This window comes from Myotis myotis, unplaced genomic scaffold (assembly GCF_014108235.1).
Source record: "Myotis myotis isolate mMyoMyo1 unplaced genomic scaffold, mMyoMyo1.p scaffold_m19_p_3, whole genome shotgun sequence".
Classification (NCBI taxonomy): Eukaryota; Metazoa; Chordata; class Mammalia; order Chiroptera; family Vespertilionidae; genus Myotis; species Myotis myotis.
Genome location: NW_023416335.1, coordinates 138660039 through 138676428, shown reverse-complemented (window position 1 = coordinate 138676428; position 16390 = coordinate 138660039). Strand labels below are relative to the sequence as shown.

General features: G+C 34.7%; 1 protein-coding gene across 3 annotated transcripts in view; it reads left to right on the top strand.

Annotated features, from left to right (window-relative positions):
* SYT1 (synaptotagmin 1) overlaps nt 1–16390 on the top strand; it is a 549783-nt gene that overhangs the window by 95465 nt on the left and 437928 nt on the right. For all 3 annotated transcript variants that reach the window (XM_036300651.1, XM_036300649.1, XM_036300650.1), the window contains exon 2: nt 14739–14860. The gene's annotated coding sequence lies outside the window, so the exon portion shown is untranslated. The remainder of the gene's footprint in view (nt 1–14738; nt 14861–16390) is intronic.

Genomic DNA, 16390 nt, shown 5'->3' with positions numbered 1-16390 from the left:
AAAACTGTGAATGCATGTGCTGAGTTCATATGCCTTTGAGATTTTCTTTTCAATTTTATAATTTCACATTTCTAGTTTTTTTTTTATCCATTCTCCCATAAAAGTGTTTCTTGATAACTTTAAATGCTGCTTCAACTTAAAGTGACAGTTAAACAATTTCTAAGATATTTTGAAATAGCTTAACAGGGAAAAACATCATTTTTTGAGGGTTTAGCAACAATTTAGGAATTCTATTTAGTCTTGTCCAGTTAGTATGCAACATGTCATTTTAAGGTGGTATCCTGATTACCAGCATGATCAGAATTCAAAAGGTGAGAAAAGTATTGTTCGGTTAATTTCCAAGCACTATTTAGGTTTTGTCAGTATATGTTGAGTGGAATAGTAACTGGTTGGACTTCAGGGAGTAGTAAATGCTTATTTGTCATATAGGTGTTTAGTTGGTCTCATGGTAGTCTTGGTGTCCTTGAACTACACCTTTATAATGACCTAGAAGAAAATAATCTTTCCTTGCCCTTTACCTAACAATTTTATGGGACCATACATTTTATTTTCTGCCAAGATATTATGACATTATGCATGTATTTATGGATAAATACAGGGAGTGTGTGTGTGTGTGTGTGTGTGTGTGTGGGGGGGAGAGAGAGAGAGAGAGAGAGAGAGAGAGAGAGAGAGAGAGAGAGAGAGAAATGCAAATGTATTGTCTATTTGCTCTATGGTCATCTAGCAGATCAATTTCATTTTCTTGTGTTTCAAAATTTCAAGGTCATACTCATATTGTCTTTGGCTGAAAATAAATGAGTTTTTGGTGTACAGCTAGGTGGTGTAAGGTCAAGGTGTATGGGTAATGATGGAAACTCCCATAGTATTAGAAATTAAGATAAAATAAGGTTGCTCTTCTTCATATTGAACTTAGGTTTTATTTTTCTACATGAAACATGATATGTAGTGACTTAGGGAGAAATACATTAGTAGTAATGGGGTACTAACATTGCTGGAATGCCAGGTTTTGTGTTTTTGTATACTTAATATATCACACAAGTGAAATAACATTCTGAGAAATATCTAGAACAATCTATACTAATAAAAGGATAATATGCTAATTAAACCAGGAGACCTTCCAGGAGACCGGCCAGGGAGGGCAGTTGGGGGCCATCAAGCCAGCCGGGGAGGGCAGTTGGGGGTGACCAGGCTGGCTGGAGGGGGGGCAGTTGGGGGCAAGCAGGCTGGCAGAGGGGGCATTTGGGGGTGAGAAGGCTAGTGGAGGGGCAGTTGGGGGCGAGCACGCTGGCAGGCAGTGTGGTTAGGGGCTATCGGGCAGGCAGGAAGGTGAGCGGTTAGAAGCCAGTGGTCCCGGATTGCGAGAGGGATGTCCCCCGAGGGGTGCCAGATTGGAGAGGGTGTAGGCTGGGCTGAAGGACACACCCCCATGAACGAATTTTGTGCACCAGGCCACTAGTTAAATATAATATACAAAGTCCTCAAAGAAATTGGAGGCATGACACTGGAATTAGAATCCTGACTCATCTACCTTTTATATCTATGTTTGGGAATATATTTAACCTCCTTGTGTCTTAGTTTCCTTGCCTGTAAAAATAGAATAATAATAGCATCTTCATCATTAAATCATCTTGAGGAGTAAGTGACTTAATACCCCTCTCCCTTTCTTTACTAAAAAGAAAACTTCAGGAAGGTTTTGTGTATGTGTGTATATTTAAAGGATATATCCTACATACATCCTGAAACAATGGTGGCAACCATTTTAAATTTAAAATACTCATCCAAACTGAGAAAGTGTTTCTTATCATAATTAACTACTGACAAGAATATTTATGTATGGGCTCTGTGTTTTAGTAGCAATTTACTCCAAGTTTACTCTGGTAATTTATTGAGATTTGACCTTCTATATAGTTGAGAAATTAATCAGTAAAGAATAATTAGAGGTTATAATATGTAGTTTGTCTATTATGGTGAATTTCCTTTTGCTTTCATAGAGAAAATATTAATTTTTCAAAATGGAGCTAGAACATAGCATCACAGTTTATTGGTTAAGAAAGTCGGAGAGTTTTTTGTTTTGTTTTGTTTTGTTTTGTTTTTTTTAATGATAGGCAGCTCAAAAGATTTTGTTGTTCGAGACCATGAAGTCCATTATAGTACAAAGCTAATCATTTCTTGAATAATGTTTTGCTAAACACTAATGTTAGTTTAAGTAAGCTTGATAGTCAACCTTATTCACCGCTGCATAACATTTGAAGTCATCACTCCCCTGCCAATTGTAAGTCCATTTTGTACTTTGTATCTCTTATATTTCCTGCATCAAACTCTGTCTTTTCTCTATTGTCCTCTTCTTGTAGGCCAGCAGGAGGTATCTCTCTTCATAGCTATACCTTCATAACTAGCACAGTGCCTGGCACATAATAGGCCCTCAATAAATGGTAGTTGGATGAACATGGTAATGAATGAATAAGAATGTTAGCAACCTTTTATTTTATTTTATTTTATTTTATTTTATTTTATTGTTTAAAGTATTACAAATAGTACATATGTCTCCTTTTTTTTCCAGCACCTTTTTCTAAAAATAAATGATGTGAAATTAGCATGAGTTTATTTTTTTAATATATTTTATTGATTTTTTTACAGAGAGGAAGGAAGAGGGATAGACAGTTAGAAACATAGATCAGCTACCTCCTGCACACTCCCTACTGGGGATGTGCCCGCAACCAAGGTACATGCCCTTGACCGGAATCAAACCTGGGACCCTTGAGTCCGCAGGCCAACACTCTATCCACTGAGCCAACCCGGTTAGGGCAGCACCTTTTAATTTATATCTACTGTATTGTGCTTAGTTAATTTTAAGGAGTAATAAAATCAATATTAAGACTCCTTCACTAAAGGCACAGTGGTGGGAAACCTAGGAGTTGAGGTACATTAAGATGTTTGCTTAGAGTTTTGAAATTATTATCTTATTTAAGAGTAATTATAATAAAAAAACTTCCTTCCATAAAATATTGGTTTAATCAAATGATCTTAAACACTTTTTCACCCAACTGTTATTACAAACACATTGTTGATGAATTGATGCTGCTACCTTAAAATAAAATGAGGGTGTATTACACTAGAGACTTTTCTATATGAACCCAGATGAGATGTAATAATTCTGATGGATGATTCTTACTAGAGATACCTAAAAAGAAACAGTCAATCAAACATATAATTTAATTCTTATTATAGAACAGCAGATATCTGAGCTTCTTAAGAAAATGTGTGCCCATCACTAAATGCTGCTGAGTTCTACCCTGTTTCAAACTAATAAAAATGCAGTTGCAGTGCCAGCTACATACATTAGGAAGAAACTCTGTGGAAAAGTGAGATAAGAGTTGGAAACACTTTCATGTTCTTTGGAACAGTAAGTGTATTTGGATGTTATGCCATGATCAGAGAGACTATGTTAAGTGTTTTTGTTTCTGAGGAATGTTCTAAAGAGTTTGAACTACGATATTCAAGAAACAGAGAAACAGCTACTGGTGATTTTGAAAAACTAACTAAAGCCCAAGTTTGGGAAGAACTGCAGTCCAGAGTGGTTTAAAAAATGTCACATAATTTCAATTTAATTTAATTTAAATACTTATAAAAATCTTGTATATACTTTATTTTACAGTTTAATCTCAATAAAAATAGCAACTCGACCCCTTACATGCTTTGTTGGGAGTTTTGCTAATAATGGAAGAAGAAATGGTAAGGAAATAAGTGATTGGTGTTTTAACCCAGCTTGCATCCATTTATTTAGATTTCTTTCTAACCTTTAGCCTTTCAGATTTTCTCTTATAAGTAATGGCATTTAAATAATGGCATGAATTTTAGGAATTAAAAAAATATTTTGTTAATAACTTAAATGTATGCAGAATCTCAGAATACAGTGGTCTGCAAAGTCAGTGCTCATTTCTTGAGTGATTAACTAAACATATTTAATAGTTTGGAAGATAGAAACACCTTTCTAACTCAATTTTTCTCACGTAGTTCTTCATTTTAAAAAAAAGTGAGTTCCTATAGCAATGAATTAAGTCCTTTGATGAACTAGGTATAGTAGACATGCCTGTGGGACATGACAGTCTGGGGGGGGGGGGAGAGGAAGGAGGAGCAAGTAAAGATGCCAGTGCGGAGCTTAGTGTTAGTGTCACATTTATAGAGGAGCCTGTGATGCTCTGGGTTACAAAGGAATGATCCTCACTCAGATGAATGGGGTTTGGGATGGATTCTGGGAGATATGAATGACAATGAGGAATACTTTTAAAGAATTTTAATTCAGGAAAAGTAGGCTAGCTAAAATTTTTAAAAAAGGACCTGCCATAGTTTTCCCTTCAGACCTAAAAATATGAGTTTATAATTGAACTAGGGAACACAAAATAAGGAAATCTCTGAAGGAAATAGGCCACATTTCATTTGAGATTTGTGAGTTTCATATACTAGCAGGACATGGATAGGTAGATAGCCATTAGGAGGAAATTTGGGTCTCGCAGCAGTTCTCAACCTGTGGGTCGCGAACAATGAAAATACAGCCTGCAGCCCTAACTGGTTTGGCTCAGTGGATAGAGCGTCGGCCTGCGGACTGAAGGGTCCCAGGTTCGATTCCGGGCAAGGGCATGTACCTTGGTTGCGGACACATCCCCAGGAGGGGGTGTGCAGGAGACAGCTGATTGATGTTTCTCTCTCATCAATGTTTCTAACTCTCTATCCCTCTCCATTCCTCTCTTTAAAAAATCAATAAAATATATTTTTTAAAAAAGAAAATACAGCCTGCATATCAGATATTTACATTAGGATTCATAACAGCAGCAAAATTACATCTATGAAGTAGCAATGAAAATAATTTTATGGTTGGGGGTCACCACAACATGAGGAACTATATTGAAGGGGCACGGCATTAGGAAGGTTGAGAACCACTGGTGGAGAAGAGTAAAGAGGACAGTGCTAACGATGTAGTGTTATGAGTAATCTGCATAGCAGTAATGGTGACACTATTAGAGTACAGCATATAGGAACAGAGAGCTGAGGACAAAACCTTGGAGGTTTAAACGTGGATATGGTAAAGGAAGAATAAGCAGAAAAAGATACTAAAATAAAATACAGGAATACAAAAGCCGTGAAAGTGTGTGTATTGACACACGACCAAAGCTTTCAGACAGTGGAATGGTGCTGAACAACCGCACTGCGGTAGAGAAGCTGAACATTGAGTTTAGGTGTTGGATTTCACAGTCCTGAGGTTCATGGTGACGTTAGTAGAATGAATGGAAATGCCAGATTGCTAAGGATTTAATAGATACATGGAAGTAAATGCAGAAAAGTTTACTATGAAGGTTCCATAGTAAAAAGGAGAAATGTCAGTATAGGCTAAAAGGTCTGTGGAATGAATATTTTGGCTTAGTATGGAGAAAATTGAACTTGTTTATAAACCGGAAGGAAACAGAAATATTGAAGGAAAAGAGTAAGGATTCTTAAGGTCTGTAGTGTAGGAGTCCATTTTGAGTTTCAGATTGTTTTTTTTTTTTTATTTCTTAAAAGCACAAACAATATATTGCATGTATGTGAATTTTTATTGAGTCATGAGAGTCTCATTAGGTTCTATACTCTCCACTGCAACCCCCAATAAAATAAAGTTTGGAATCTCTTAAATGTATAGAGGGAATATGTTATGGGCAATGACCAAGGAAGCAAGGTGACATTAGTTTGAGAGGATGTATATTTTACACCAATTCATTGAAAAGTTCATCTGTGAATCTCAACATGTGCCATGTATATTAATAACAAAGATGAAAAGAATAACTCATATCACCTCTTAATTTTCTCTGAATTCAGAAGGAAAATAGACCTGAAAGGATCTGTACTGCATGCCTAATGCAATACATGATTACTGAATACTTGCCCAGTCTGTGGGGCCCTCAAACAATTAAGCAGGACACCTAATCCAGACTGTAAAGGAACCATGTCAATGTGATTCTAATAATGCTATATCCTCAAGTATTTTGGAAAATTAATCTGATGTTAGTGTGTAGGATGGATTAGAGGTGGAAGATTTCTTCAGAGGTTATTGCTTTAAGCCAGGTATAAATTGGTAAACACCTGAGTCAGTGGTCTGAGTGCATCAATGGTGGAAATGGAGAGAAAAAGGCAATTTGTTACTAGATACACTAAGAAAAAAGAATGGATAGAATTGTTCCTGATTACAAAAAGAGGGAAGGAAGCATAGATGACTTCATATGATGTTCATACTAAAATAACTATCATATATATTTGTGTTTAGTCCATTGTAAGCCTCCAGTAAATGCAATTAAATGAATGAATACATGACCACGTGAGAAAGAGAGGAAACAATGTGTTGGAGGGCGGAGTGTAAGTTTTAGGCATTTCCAGTTTGAAAAGAAAATGCAAAGATCTTTGCCTAACTTAAAACAATTTGTCAGCACAATATGCCCATTTCATACCCTATACTATCGTAGTAGTATTACAAAAGTGAGCCAGGTTTGCTCACTTTTGTCTTTTAGCCATACACTAAGAAATACAGCAGAATTTATGTAAATGAGCATAAGCCTGAAAGACTGATAGCTGGGGTCCAAACCTCAGTTTAACCTCTCACTACTAGTGTGGCCTTGAACAAGTTGTATAATCATTCTATTTCTGTGGGAATAATAGTATCATCTTCCTCATACGGTACTAAGGGCTTGATAAATGATATAGTACCCACTAGCTTTCAATGCTACATGAAACATGAGGTTTGCAGATCACTAGATAACTTATCCAAAGTTGTCTACCAGGAGATACTGATTGTTTATCTCTTTGTACAAGACATTGTGTTCATTACAATGGCTTCAGATTAAAATAAGTATAGTCTAATACAGCAGGTTTAGAAAATACATTTTCTTACTTTGAAGTGCCTAATGTTTTCAAAGTAAACATATTTCATTAGTTTATATGTACATGTTTTAAAGAATGTGAAAATAATTAAAGAAGCTTGATTTTTAAAAATCTTACATATTCCAAAATTTCTTCTGTATATCATAAATCATTCACTTGGTTTGGTTTTAAACTTTATAAATTTACTTGCTTTAGTTTTCTTTTTTTCCTGGCTTTTTTTTTAAGTTCATAGTGCTTTTATAAATGTAAAATAATTCTAGGGATTAAAAATAAATATCCTATTCTCCCTTTCTCCAATATAATTGGTGGACTCAAAATGTTAGTGATTTTTCCGTAGCTTTAATCATTGTAAATTATGTGCTTTTACATTTGATTTAAGAAACAGGTAAAATTTTAATTTAATTGTTCAATTGAGATTGATATAGTTGTCTTGTCTTTTTGTTTGTTGTTTGCTTGTTTTGTTAATCCTCACTAAGGATATTTTCCCATTGATTTTTTGACAGAGTGGAAGTGGGGAGAGAGACAGAGAGAGTGAAACATTGATGTGAGAAAGATATTTCGATTGATTACCTCCCGAACATGCCCCAACCAGGGCTGGGGCATCAAGCCTGCAACCGAGGAATATGCCCTTGACCAGAATCAAACCCAGGACCCTTCAGTCCTCAAACTCTATCCATTGAGCCAAACCATGTAGAGTGATACAGTTGTCTTTTATTTATCTTATATTGCCCAAATAATACATAGAAGATATGTCATTTTTAAAAATAGGTAATTTATGTAGTTTAAAACAAAAGGTTTTGGTTACTATTTTATGAACAAACTTTTTTATATATTTTATTGATTTTTTACAGAGAGGAAGGGAGAGGGATAGACTTAGAAATATCGATGAGAGAGAAACATCAATCAGCTGCCTCCTGCACACCCTCTACTGGGGATTTGCCTGCAACCAAGGTACATGCCCTTGACCAGAATCGAACCTGGGACCCTTCAGTCCGCAGGCCAATGCTCTATCCACTGAGCCAAACCGGTTAGGGCATGAACAAACTATTTCAATAGAGGCTTCCTTTTCCTATTGAGTTGTACTTGTTATTGCCTTGGTTTTCTCATATCTAGGTTTTCTAGATATGGCCAATGTGACATAAAAAATGTAGGATGTGCGAAATATTTTGGTCAAGATAAACTTATACCATAAATTAAACATTGATTTTTTTATAATTTACTACATTTATTTGTTTATTGATGTCTTCTTTTCTCATCAAAGTATATAGTCCATCTGTAAATTATAAAAAAATTTTATTGTGGTTTAACTATTATTATTATTATTTATTTACATTAAGAAAGCTTAATTTTATTTACTTTGTTAATAGTATATTGCCATTCAACCAATGTCAGTATACTCTGCCTTCATGATTGTAGTTAATTTTTCATGATTTTGTTGCCTTTTATGAAAGTTTACATCTTTTACAATTTCTTGCATTATAAATATATTCACTACATATATTTGTTCATGTCTTTATTTTTGTATTTGGTACTTCAGCATTCGGGTTGGGATTGAATTTAGCAAAAGGTAATACAGTTTTAATTGGATTTTATAAAGCTTAAGCAACATGAAGGTTAAGACATTATCTGTCTTGCTTGTTCCTGTGCCTTCAAGCCTACAAAAGTACCTTCCATGTAGCTGCTCAATATATATGTGTTGATATAGAGGAGAGATGTTGGGAGAGCTAGGGTATAAGAAAAAGGGAAAAACAAGTTAGTATGGCATTTCTGGCCCTCAAGAACCTAGAGGCAAGATGAGGAAATATGACAGGTGCATAAAATCTATGACTAACAATTAGTTCAGTGATGAGATGTACACTCCAGTATACCATAATTATATGTGCTTTCAGTGTTTAAGAATGGAAATCTCTAGGGCCTAGGCTATAGTGTTTTCAAATTTGAATTGGTGTTAACTTTATATTAAAAAGAATAATTGTATCAATAAGAGTAGCACTAACAATAGCCAATTCAATAGGACTTATTATGTGCTAACATTGTAATTAAATTAATTTACCCAATGCTCACAACAACACTATTGGAGAATTATTATATTCAGGTGTTTGGGTATTTTTAGATGAGGAAATTGATAATTATAGCTAGGAAGTGCTGGAGCCTGGATTTGAACTCCAGCTTTCTGAAGACAGAACCCGATGACAACTAAAAAAATAAGTCTTTGAAAGATCAATCCAGTTCTTTACTGTAAATGTCACTCATTTTTTCCCATGCAAGATTCCATTCATTGATTCCTAGATTAGATTTATAGCAAAATAGTAAGCAGTATAATCTCTCTATATAAAAGCCTAATATGCTAAGTGTCTGACCAATAGGTCAACCTTTTGGTTGACCACTCGACCAGTCACTATGATGCACACTGATCACCAGGAAGCAGACACTCTGACCAGTAGATTAGCTTGCTGCTGGGGTCTGGCCATTCGAAACTGGACAAGACTAGCTGGACATGCCCTGGAGCCCTTCCCGCAGTCTCTCCCCAGCCTCTAAAATATTTCTTCTAATTAATTTTCTTTCAATGTGCATGAATTTGTGCACTGAGTCTCTAGTCATGATATAAATATTATTTCAAACTATTTAAAGCTTAAATGTATTAAATAGTATAAATGTTAATAAATCATGTTTTATTGAAAATTTAGTAAAGGACTATATTTTGAAACAAGCATAATAACTAAAAATTAGTGCCATAAAATTAATTACTTTGGCTTTCGTCTCCTCAAACACATTATAATAATATAAGTATATTCTTTCCATGCTTGTGTTCTTTGCCTAAGTGTATTCTTCCAATGGTTTTGACCTGAACTTTATATCAAAGTTCATCTAAATTCCCACAATGATCAACTATTGCTTCTATAGATCATGTGAATAACAATGGTCAATAGATTAAGTGCATGATGCTAGTTTTTGCAAATTTCTAGTCTAGATTTATTTACTAACTAATTCATCTCATAAAGAAGTCTAAACCTCTTTTGAATAATTTAAAATCAAACTTGAAAATAAATTTATAAAAGAAATATATTCATCCTAACAAAGGAATAAAGACACTGAAGACAATCAATTGAACAAAAACAGGCTGACAAAATCCACAGTGTATTCTATGCTAAGATTTTAGAGAGAAAAAAAAAGATGAAAGTAGTTGCATTGTTGTATGGATTAAATTAGACAAGAGAGCCAAGATTTTCAAATTTGTTTTTTTTCTGATCAATTCACAAAGAAAATTAATATAAAGTTTCTGTGGCTTTCATCTCACATTCACTAATTATGGTGAAGGATTTTTCCCTAACAATTTTGCTTTTAAAAAAATCCAAACAAACCTTTTTCTAATAATAAAGCAAAAACTTGATTTTCTGAGTATTTTAAGATATTTTAATATTGTGTTCTTAGAATTAAAGGGCCATGTTGGTTTGACTGGGACTTGCATTGTAGCAAGGAACTAGAAAGTCTATGATGAAAATGGCACTTTTCAGTCATTGGGTTGAGAATAAAAAGGTATGAATGTAAGAACTTGGGCAAGTGAATTTTTATTTTGAATATTTTACCAATGAGGGGAATTATTGACTCCTTTTGAGAATCTGGTGAAGATGCACAAATATATAAATGCATACAATTCTACGTAATATCTCAGGAAGTATACAGACATCTTGGAGCTACGGTCTCAATCAATAGGTAATGAAACCAAAAGCTAGGTCATTCCTAAAGGACTTTTGCAGTCTATTCTTCTAATACAGTTTGCAAACATTTTCCCCTAATTTATTTTTTTAACTGGGAAAAATTTTTTTGAATGCTGTAAGTAAAAGCCTATTTCTACTAGTTTCTCCCCCACTTTTTGCCTTTGCCCTCTGCAAACAAGACTCTTCTTATGCAAATATCATTTAGAGCTTCTTGGCCCAAAGAATATTCTAATGTAATTATTCTTTAAATATTCATGTCTTGGATAATTTGCTGTTATATCAGCTGATTTGCTTATACATAAGGTCAAAAACTTGAGGTAATTCATCATAAACTAGTCATTTATCAAGGTTCACTGAATCTTTTAACCTACATTGATTACTATAAAGTTAATTGTCCATATTTGAACATTACTCAAATTAGCCTTTTAAAAATTACACAATAAAAAATGAAGATACACATAAGTCAAAATACATAAAACATCATAAGCAAATAACCTTTGGCAGTTTTTATTAGAAAACTGTAACTTAAGCATATCCCTCTAGATTATTTAAGCTATTTGTTATATTAAAACTATTTATAGATAACCTAATAAAATTTATAGTACATATGTTCAATTGAAGAAAACAATTAATATATTAGAAACATTTCACTCTGACAACACAGTATTATAAAATTTCTGACTTAGATGTTATTTTTGTCTATAAGCTTTCATGAATTTATATATTTATGTATATATATATATATATATATATATGCCATACAATATCATCTTTTAATATTATAAAATTTGAAGTGCAAAGTCTAAGAGAAGTATCTTAGTTAGGACAAAATGTATTTTGCTTTCATGTTTTATTTTTTATACATTTGCTTAACCCAAATTGGTTTATGTATGCTTTTCCCATAAGCTGTAACTCTAAATACTGTTTTTCATGACAAATCAGCAGGAGCACATTTTATTAGTCAAATGTGCTATAGTTTACCATGCAAAGTTGACCTATCATGAAAGTAACTTAGGGGAACAGTAACATTAAATGATTGTTAGCATCTCGGAGACCATTTTCTAAATTGCCCATTCATTTATACATTCAAGAAGTATTTGTGGAACTACTACTGTTCTGTGCCAAATGTTCTAGGCCCCAGTTATGCATTAATAAACCAAAATGAAAAGAAATTTAGCTCTTAGAAGTTTTTAAAGAGGTGATGGAGGAGAAAAGAGGAAACACGCATACATGCAAAACAATGATAAGCACTACGAAGAACAGTACGAAGAGCAGCACAGCGTTACTTATCAGTTAAACAAGTCAACCGACTGAACATCAGGGAGCCTGAAAACTAATTTTTAAATTAATATGATAATTTTTACTCCTGGTAATAGGTAAAATAGTTTTGTGTTTTTTGAATCATGGTAAATGTCGCCACCCACCCATAACTCCACACCATTATTCAAAGTGTAACTAGAGGGACTAGATCCTTCAGTGGCCTCCCATGGTTCCCTCAGCTGGAGCCTCAGCAGAGGCTCACCCAGGCCTGCCTCCAGCATTGACATGCTTCATGTTTCTCCATATTCACTATATCCAACCACAGTCACCATTTTTGTTGTTGCTTTTCAAACCTATAAAGCTCATTTTCTGCCTCAGGACTTCACAAACATATTGTTTCATCTTGAATCCACCCCTTTACCCACCGTCCCCAGCTCCCAATATACCTTCAAACACAGCTAATTCATAATTGTGGTTTCTACATGGAATTCTGGATGAGGGCCCCTAGTATCTTTACCTGTCCTTTTTAGAACCCATCACAATGTAAGGAATTATATAATTGCATATACTCTTTGTGTATTATCTATCTCTGTCTTTCATTAGCCTGAAGGCTCCTTGGGGTGAGTGAGGGGCACTGAGGTTGCTGTTGCTTTCCTTTGCATTTAGAAAATTGTTTCTGAGAGAAAGAATGAATTTCTATCAAAAACGTCTTCAGCTTACAGCACATGGTTTTATGCAACTCATGGCAAAGCGGGTTCTGGTGGGAGCTGGTAATAGCCTTTATACCATGTGACTGAGCAAATGGGTCTAGTTGAATCTTGTGTTTCTCAGTCTGCATCACGCGTGGGTCCTGCCCCAGGCTCTGCTGGAAGTCTACTGCTTGCTTGTAGGCTCATTGTCCCAATGACAGATGGTTTTTAATCTTCGCTATTTGGCATCCAGAATGGGAATATATTTCTAACTCGTATTCTTTCCAACATGTAGAAAATGACTCCGATTGGCTGTGCTTTTTGAGTAATCAAATACTTTTTGGGACCTGTGGCCATGGGAAAGGCTTTAACTGCTCCCTGGCAGGAAAAACCACTTTATGCTTGGAATCATTGTTGAAAAAGGATCCAATTGTGAAAAGCCACAATGTGTAAACTATGAAAGAATTTCAGGATGCTATTATTTGATCATCTCATGCCCAATACTCTGAAGAACACACACACACACACACACACACACACACACACACACACACACACACACATGCACATAAGGACACAGTGTTAGTGATGTTTTGCACATCTTTTGAAATGAGAAATTAGAATTCTCCTTGAGGAGAGGAAGAATCCTTCAGTGCCTAGCATATTCTAAATCTCCATGTGGCACTTTTCAATTTGTAGTAATATTCTATTTCATTTCTTTATCTGTCTCCCCAACTCTTTTTTCAGAGGCAAGGAACTATCTTTCCCTTTTTTATCCCCAAGATCTGGCCAAAAAAGAAAAAGAAAAAGAGGTCATATAGACAGTCAATTAATGTTCAGTGACTGAATCACAGATAATAAATAACTACTGGAAACAAGGCAAAATGGAGCTCAGAAGCCACAGAGGGAACAAAGTTATCGTAGGCAACACCTATTTCTTTAAACCACCAACTAAGGTTTTCCCAAACCTAGTAAACCCTCAGATTTTCCTACATGGATTTAAGCCATAAGGATTCTGTTCTATCAGTTGGCAAATAGGACTCCTTATAGCTGCAGAAAAACTACAAAATTCTATTCAGAATATAATGAAAGCTGCAGGAGATTGCGTGTGCATTTATCTTGTAGGAAAAACTTGAGTCCTACAGGGTGTTGCTATGTTAGCTCCCTCCAGAGAATTGAAACTGAAACTGTAAAGAGAGCGGAATGGTCTGATTAGGATAAGAGCTACTGGAATATGCAGTCTCCAGTCTTAATTAGGACTACAAGATTCAGCTGATAACATAAATCTCCCTCTTTGTGTTTCTACATTTGTGAATGAATTATGCCACCGTACTTAGAGTTTGGGAATTTCATATTCTAAAATCATTATTTTAAACCCTAAAATATAAGGAAGTAGGTTTCTCTATATAAGAAAGTAGATAAATGCATTAAGGGGTGCATTAAATAAAACAATAAAAGGAAGAAGGAAAGAAAACAATGGAAGAGAAAGAAGAGAGGGAGAGAGGAGAAAAGAACAGAAGAAGCAAGGAAGGAAGGGAACTATTAAAATAGTAAGATAGAACCGCTCCGCAAGTCAGATGCATTTGTATGTGCTGTATTTCAATGTCCTTCCTAGGTAAATAGCAATACCTTTCCATTTTATTAGCACGGTGGCACTGCTGTTGCTTACAAAGAGATTCACAAGTCAAAATAGACTCAGTTAGCTTTTCAATAATTCTAAAAGGTGGGAGAACCCTGCCAGAGATGGATAGCACTTCAGTATCCTAACAAGGAGTCTTGTTAGCAAAACAAAGTGTGAATTGCTTAGAGATAATTCCCCCAGTGGGTAATTCCTCTGGGCACTGCTATGGCAGTGCATGCTATTTCTGCTCTGCAGACCAATGCCATTGGACAGGATACTAGTATGTCAGAAGAAACGTGAAGAATTCGCTTTTTTGAAACATTCATCCTTCTGGATTTTTCTTTATGCCAGCATGATTCACATGTATTGATTCTTAGCCGGGAGCACCTAGCACAACATGGAATTAAGAAGGCTAAAGCAGGATGTGAATAATGAATGGGCTGCATAAATAATCGGAACTCTCTATGCCCAGTTAGTAGTAAAAGCAAGTGCAGAATTGCAGGCCAGCGTTGTGATGGATTATTTCTTTTATTCTCTCTCAAGGGAAAACAGGAAAACAAGAACTACCAAGAACTTGAGTGACAAACGCCTGGATTCAGATCGAGAGACTGTCCATTTGCCTATTGCTTCATTCCTGGAAATTGTGCTGCAACTGTCTGATTAAGGTATTTGGATAAAACAGAAACTTTGATAGTTTTTTTGATGATCATCTTCCCCCAGCCCCATCCTTATACATATTTTGTGACATATGGTGGTGGTAGGGCATTTGCACAGAAGATCAGAGGTTTGTATCTCTTACTTTTAAGCTGATTTTATGATATTAAAGTAAATATCTTTTGTAATTATTACTAGTATTAATACCCTTGAAGTGCTAATTTTGTTGATGGGGCACTGGTCATTTATATAACATTTTTGCTTTCTCCTACTTTCATTTTATACTTCATCACATCCCAAGATGTCATGGATCATTATCTGTAGATGATCTTGAGCAGCCTTGCATTCTGCAAGAATATGCCATGACATCTGCCTCTGTGCCTTTGTGCCCTGTTGTACGGATGATATTTGGGTAAGGGGGCGAGAGAGGAGGCAGAATTTGTCTCAGGCTAATGTTTTTTTGTGCCATGCCATGTCTTATTCTCATATATGCTTAATTGAACGATGAAGTACATATATCATATTGTACTATTACATATGTTAGAGTACATAATTGGGGTTGTAAAGTATCTGCTTGAATGTCTTAACTAATGAATTCCATAAAATTCAATTATCATTCTTAGACTCTTCATTAACCAATCAAATTGCTTCTTTGGTCTGTCATTTCTAACATATATTCACTAGACATAAACACTATTCTATCAAGTAAATTTGAGGTGATTAAATTAAATTATCTCACAGATCATTATCTGAAGTCAAGTGTTATTGATATTTTAGATTTCCAAAGAATTGTTTTTCACATTATTCTCATTGTATACAGAAGAAGTAGTGTTATAGTATGAGACTGTCTTGAAGACTTTATTTCACTATTTGCATCTTAATGTTTTTTTCCACCCTCAGGAAGTTGGATACAGTCAGTCTCCAATAATAAAATCATTTAGAAATAAACCAACTATAGACCTATAAATTCACCAACATATTAAATAAATCTGCCCATTAGGTTTTTGTTATATTAAAAGCTCATCACCTTTTGGGAATTAACTATTTCAATAAAGGAGTTTCTCCAATTTCTCATTCAGTATGATACTACAGAATAGAATCACATTTTTTAATTGTATAAAACTTTTATATTAATTTTCATAAATTTTACATATATTACTATTACAATAAACAAAGTGGTCTGAAAATGCATATAACCAGAATCAAAAGCATTTTAGTTTCCTAGGAAATAATCATCACAGTGATAATGATTTTTTCAATAATTTTATAATGAAAAGCATGTGCTGATGCTCTGGCAGTGTGGTCCTTACTATACAGCTTTTAAAACATTTCTACTTTATTCTCATCTATTTTGATGGCTCCTAGGAACAATTTCTTCTTCTATTCTGCAAATATTTTAAGGAATATCTCAATGTAGCCTGAAGTGAACCTACACAAATATCTATTCCTGGGCACTATGCCAGGTTTGCTTAATCAGAATCTTTGGGAATGGGTTCCAGAACCAGCATTTTGAATATGTATGTCAGATGATTCCTATGTAT